This window comes from Schistocerca cancellata, chromosome 8 (genome assembly GCF_023864275.1).
Source record: "Schistocerca cancellata isolate TAMUIC-IGC-003103 chromosome 8, iqSchCanc2.1, whole genome shotgun sequence".
NCBI classification, from domain to species: Eukaryota; Metazoa; Arthropoda; class Insecta; order Orthoptera; family Acrididae; genus Schistocerca; species Schistocerca cancellata.
In genome coordinates this window covers 392,550,081-392,556,081 of record NC_064633.1, presented here as the reverse complement: position 1 = coordinate 392,556,081, position 6,001 = coordinate 392,550,081, and the positions used below count along the sequence as shown (strand labels likewise).

At 48.8% G+C, this 6,001-nt stretch overlaps 1 non-coding gene across 1 annotated transcript; it reads right to left on the bottom strand.

The window, feature by feature from the left end:
• Positions 1–5,240: 5,240 nt before the first annotated feature.
• Trnas-cga (transfer RNA serine (anticodon CGA)) lies at positions 5,241–5,315 on the bottom strand. The gene has a single exon. It is a non-coding gene; the product is annotated as a tRNA-Ser (tRNA).
• Between the last annotated feature and the right edge of the window lie 686 nt (positions 5,316–6,001).

Below are 6,001 nucleotides of genomic sequence, written 5' to 3'. Positions count from 1 at the left end.
TGTGTATTTTTAGGAGCACGAGTGCTCTTCTGACATTTTCATTGGGGCTCTCGATGGGGTCTCACATTACCGTTCCTATGCTGTAACTTGGTGTGACTGCAGTGGGGTCTAGGTTACAGTGAGACAGCAGGAAGGCCAATACTTAGAGTGTTCCACAGCAGCCACGCCACGACTTCATTACGTCTCGGCCACCGCAGGATCTCTGCACTCCTCGGGGAAGTGGAGCGCGAAGATCTCTAGGAGCAGCAACGGCTGCGAAAGGGGCGATGGCAGGGTAGAAGGGGTGGGGCAAGAGGAGTGTGAGAGGGAGGGACAAGAAGGGCAGAAGGCCTGGGGGCGAAGAAAAGTACTGCGGCACCTGCTGCAGCGGGGCTTTAAATGCAAAACCGCGCAATAAGAAAGGAGACGGGTTTTTAGTGCCTGCGGCGCGGTGGAGGCGCCGGCGAGAAATGCCGGCTGTCTGGACGGACGGACGGGCAGCGTCTGGAAGCGTCTGTCCGCATCGAGCAGGGTAATCTGCTATTCGAATTTCAAGAGAGCGCCGCAAACCGGCCGCTCTAAATCCTCCAACACGCTGCACTGCCGAGAACGGATAAGTACCCGGTACTTTAGTACTCGCCCCTGTGGCTCCTATACCTTCCAGCAACTGCAGCTGCACGGTGCGTTTCATAACACAGAGCAGTGAGTGTAAGGGAAAATTTTATTTGCAATAGGAAACGCGATGGCAGACCAGTTGATGTGATTACGTGAACAGCGTCAGATGTTGAAGAACGTGGATATGCCGAGTAGTGTGACAGCGTCATCAGCACCTGGCAATGTCTGAAAGGGGACTCATTGTGGGAATCCATTCTTCCGGCTGGTCGGATCGGCGAAATCTAGATTTTTGGGGCAGTCGTATGTGGCAGTGGTCCGATGCTGGACTGCATGGGAACGTGACGGTTGTCATACACCTCGTCAAGATTCCGGTTGACTACGTTGGACTACTAAAAGCGAGTATCACCGTATTGTGCACCAGGCACATGGTAGCCTCTATGTACATGTGGCTGCCACCTGAGAACAAGTAATGATCTCATGGTACATTTTGTGTCATTCTATACCATTGGGCGGACACTGGCAACAACTCGACTAGTGATTTACCATCGCAAACGTAATCTGCCAATAACACAACAACATAGACGTCTGCATTGGGAGTGATGTCATGACCAGGAAGCATAGAGTACTCACGAATGGCGTCGCATTGATTTGAGTCATGAATTGTTCCGCTGCACTACCCTGGATGACTACCATCAGCGACTATAGCGGCGACCTAGGATGAAGTCAAGTGTCGCCAGTGGTGTTAGTCCTGACTTCATAGTATGGGCAGCTACCGGGTATGGCTGCAGGTCACAGATGGTGGTGATTGAGGGAGATGTGAGGGCGTACCGGTACGTCACTTGTCTTGTGTTCCCTCTCATCCGACAGTATCGTGCTGCCATTTTCCAACAGGACAATGCTCGCCTGCACATGGCACGTCTCTCAACGAAATGTCTGCATGATGTGGTACTCCCGTGGCCAGCAAGATAGTCACATCTGTACCCGATAGGACACTTGTGGGGACCACGTCGAACGTCAAATCGGTCACAGTGCCTATACCCAGGATATCAATGACCATTGAGCAGTTACGAAAGATGTGGGCCAGCTTGCCTCAGGTGAGGTAGAGGTAGGCAGGACAAGTTCCGCGTTCTGGCCCTCGACTCTCACTCAGGCCCGACTAACTGCCGTGTAGCTTTTTGTTTGTTTGAGTCATTGAGACATCAGTCTTATGACTGGTTTGATGCAGCCCACCTCGAATTCCACTCCCGTGACATCCTGTTCATCTCACAGTAGCACCTGCAGCCTACGTTCTCAGCTATTTGCTGGGTTTATTGCAAACTCCGTCTTCCTCTACAGTTTTTTTCCTCTACAGCTTCCTATAGTACCAGGGAAGTCATTCCCTGATCTCTTGACAGATGTCCTATCACCCTGTCCCTTCTCCTTGTCAATGTTTTCCACACATTTCTTTCATCTCTGAGTTTGTGCAGAACCTCCTCAAATCTTACTGTATCACTCCACCTAATTTTCAACATTGGTCTGTAGCACCACATCTCAAATGTTTCGATTCTCTTCTGTTCCCGTTTTCCCACAGTCCATGTTTCACCACCAAACAACGCTGTGCTCCATACGTACATTCTCAGAAATTTCTTCTTAAAATGTAGGCTTACGTTTGATACTAGTTGAATTCTCTTGGCCAGGATGCCCTTTTTGCCATTGCTAGCCTGCTTTTGATGTCCTCCTTGCTCCGTCCGTCGCTGTTTATTTTGCTGCCTATGTAGTGGAGTTCTTCAACTTCATCTACTCCGTTACCATGTTAAGTTTCTCGCTGTTCTCATTTCTGCTCATTACTTTCCTATTTCCGATTTACTCTCAGTCCACATTCTGTACTCAGACTGCTCATTCCATTCAGCATATCAAGTAATTCTTCCTCACTTTCACTCAAGACAACAATGTCACCAGTTTATCATATCATTGATATTCTTTTACCTTAAATTTTAATTCCTCTTCTGAATCTTTCATTTTCATTATTGCTTCTTCAAGGGAGGAGGGAGAAGATTGGTGTTTAACGTCACGTTGACAACGAGGTCTTTAGAGATGGAGGACAAGCTCGCATTAGCGACGGATGGGGAAGAAGTTCGACCGCGCCCCTTCAAAGGAACCATCTCGGGATTTGCCTGAGGCTACTCAGTGATATTACGGGAAACCTAAATCAGGATGGCGGACGCGGGTCCTGCGTATTGATTCTTCTATGTACAGATTTTACAGTAAGGTGCATCCCTGTGTTACTCTCTTTCTAATCCGAGCACTTCGTTCTTGGTCGTCCACTCTTATTATTACTTGTTGGCTCTTGTACATATTGGATATTACCGGTCTCTCCCTATAGCTTACTCCTATTTTTCTCAGAATTTCGATCATTTTGCACCAATTTACATTACTGACCGCTTTTTCCAGGTCGGCAAACCCATGGACGTGTCTTTTTTTTTTTTTTTTTTTAATTGTGATTAGATTATCAACCGCAACGTCAGAATTGCCTCTCTGGTCCCTTTGCCTTTTCTGAAGCCAAACTGATCGTCATCTAAGACATCCACAATTTTTTTTCCTGTGTCATACGATACGGTGTGAAATGTTAAGAATCGATTTACTCTCGCGTTGCCAACAGCAAAGCCCCCTCACACTCATTAAACTAAGTCTGTTCCTAAGTATGGAATTTCTGATAGTAAATTAGTAATTAGTGTTGCACTTCAGAGTGATGTTTGACCTCAACGTAAAACATATCCTATAAATGCAGATTCTTTAACTAAGAATAGAATTACAGTTCCAATTATTCAGGTGGCTATATACACACCTGGAAATGGAAAAAAGAACACATTGACACCGGTGTGTCAGACCCACCATACTTGCTCCGGACACTGCGAGAGGGCTGTACAAGCAATGATCACACGCACGGCACAGCGGACACACCAGGAACCGCGGTGTTGGCCGTTGAATGGCGCTAGCTGCGCAGCATTTGTGCACCGCCGCCGTCAGTGTCAGCCAGTTTGCCGTGGCATACGGAGCTCCATCGCAGTCTTTAACACTGGTAGCATGCCGCGACAGCGTGGACGTGAACCGTATGTGCAGTTGACGGACTTTGAGCGAGGGCGTATAGTGGGCATGCGGGAGGCCGGGTGGACGTACCGCCGAATTGCTCAACACGTGGGGCGTGAGGTCTCCACAGTACATCGATGTTGTCGCCAGTGGTCGGCGGAAGGTGCACGTGCCCGTCGACCGGGGACCGGACCGCAGCGACGCACGGATGCACGCCAAGACCGTAGGATCCTACGCAGTGCCGTAGGGGACCGCACCGCCACTTCCCAGCAAATTAGGGACACTGCTTCTCCTGGGGTATCGGCGAGGACCATTCGCAACCGTCTCCATGAAGCTGGGCTACGGTCCCGCACACCGTTAGGCCATCTTCCGCTCACGCCCCAACATCGTGCAGCCCGCCTCCAGTGGTGTCGCGACAGGCGTGAATGGAGGGACGAATGGAGACGTGTCGTCTTCAGCGATGAGAGTCGCTTCTGCCTTGGTGCCAATGATGGTCGTATGCGTGTTTGGCACCGTGAAGGTGAGCGCCACAATCAGGACTGCATACGACCGAGGCACACAGGGCCAACACCCGGCATCATGGTGTGGGGAGCGATCTCCTACACTGGCCGTACACCACTGGTGATCGTCGAGGGGACACTGAATAGTGCACGGTACATCCAAACCGTCATCGAACCCATCGTTCTACCATTCCTAGTCCGGCAAGGGAACTTGCTGTTCCAATAGGACAATGCACGTCCACATGTATCCCGTGCCACCCAACGTGCTCTAGAAGGTGCAAGTCAACTACCCTGGCCAGCAAGATCTCCGGATCTGTCCCTCATTGAGCGTGTTTGGGACTGGATGAAGCGTCGTCTCACGCGGTCTGCACGTCCAGCACCAACGGTGGTCCAACTGAGGCGCCAGGTGGAAATGGCATGGCAAGCCGTTCCACAGGACTACATCCAGCATCTCTACGATCGTCTCCATGGGAGAATAGCAGCCTGCATTGCTGCGAAAGGTGGATATACACTGTACTAGTGCCGACATTGTGCATGCTCTGTTGCCTGTGTCTATGTGCCTGTGGTTCTGTCAGTGTGATCATGTGATGTATCTGACCCCAGGAATGTGTCAATAAAGTTTCCCCTTCCTGGGACAATGAATTCACGGTGTTCTTATTTCAATTTCCAGGAGTGTACATATAGGACCCATAGTAGATTCCTCGTCTCACATGTAAGTAAAAGCAAATTATATATATATATATATATATATATATATATATATATAAATATATATATAGGCTCCATTTGCGTGTAAAGTTCGAATGATTCAACCGTTAATTACGTCCCGGCAGATGTGTACCACATTACTGATGGCTATTTCAGTATTTGATGTATAGTTCATAGTTAAAAATAGTCTATTCACGATTTGAACTACTAAACACAGCCCTAATAGGGACCCAAAATTGCATCAAATGAAATATTTCAACCTAAATCAGTTACTATAATCATCACTTTAACAATATGAGTCTTTCAGAATGAGATTTTCACTCTGCAGCGGAGTGTGCGCTGATATGAAACTGCCTGGCAGATTAAAACTGTGTGCCGGACCGAGACTCGAACTCGGGACCTTTGCCTTTCGCGGGCAAGCGCTCTACCAACTGAGCTACCCAAGCACGTGTCACGCCCCGTCAGAAGTAAAGCTGTGCGGACGGGGCGTGAGTCGTGCTTGGGTAGCTCAGTTGGTAGAGCACTTGCCCGCGAAAGGCAAAGGTCCCGAGTTCGAGTCTCGGTCTGGCACACAGTTTTAATCTGCCAGGCAGTTTCAATATGAGTCTTTATTATATCAACATTAATTATTTCACACATGATAATATTTATAGATTTCTTCAAAAATACCGAAACTGTAAGCTCTCCCGGTCGTTGTCGTTTTTCTTGACAACTAAGTCGCAAGTAATCGCTCGAGTAGCTTTTCGGTTGGTCTCACAAGACCGACAACACACCGTGCCAGTCTGGCACCAACCCCATAGCACACTGTGTGTCATTCCGTACAGTTGGAAATTAGCAACATCAGGACCAGGGAATTAACATTCCAAGTGCAGGCTGCCGTTAACACCTGAACACGAAAGTCTTTAGTGGCGACCAGGAAGCATGGCGCGCTCACGAATGGCCCCATACTGAGTTTAATTGTGAAACTCTTTACTGCACTAACCTAGATGACAATCATCGGCGACTGAGGCGGCGCTCTGGGATGAAGACCTGTTCTTACAATGTTTCGGAGACCAGTGGTGCTACTCCTGACGTCATAATGCATGCAGCCACCGGGTATGACTTCAGACCCATATCATTAACGTCGATTTGTG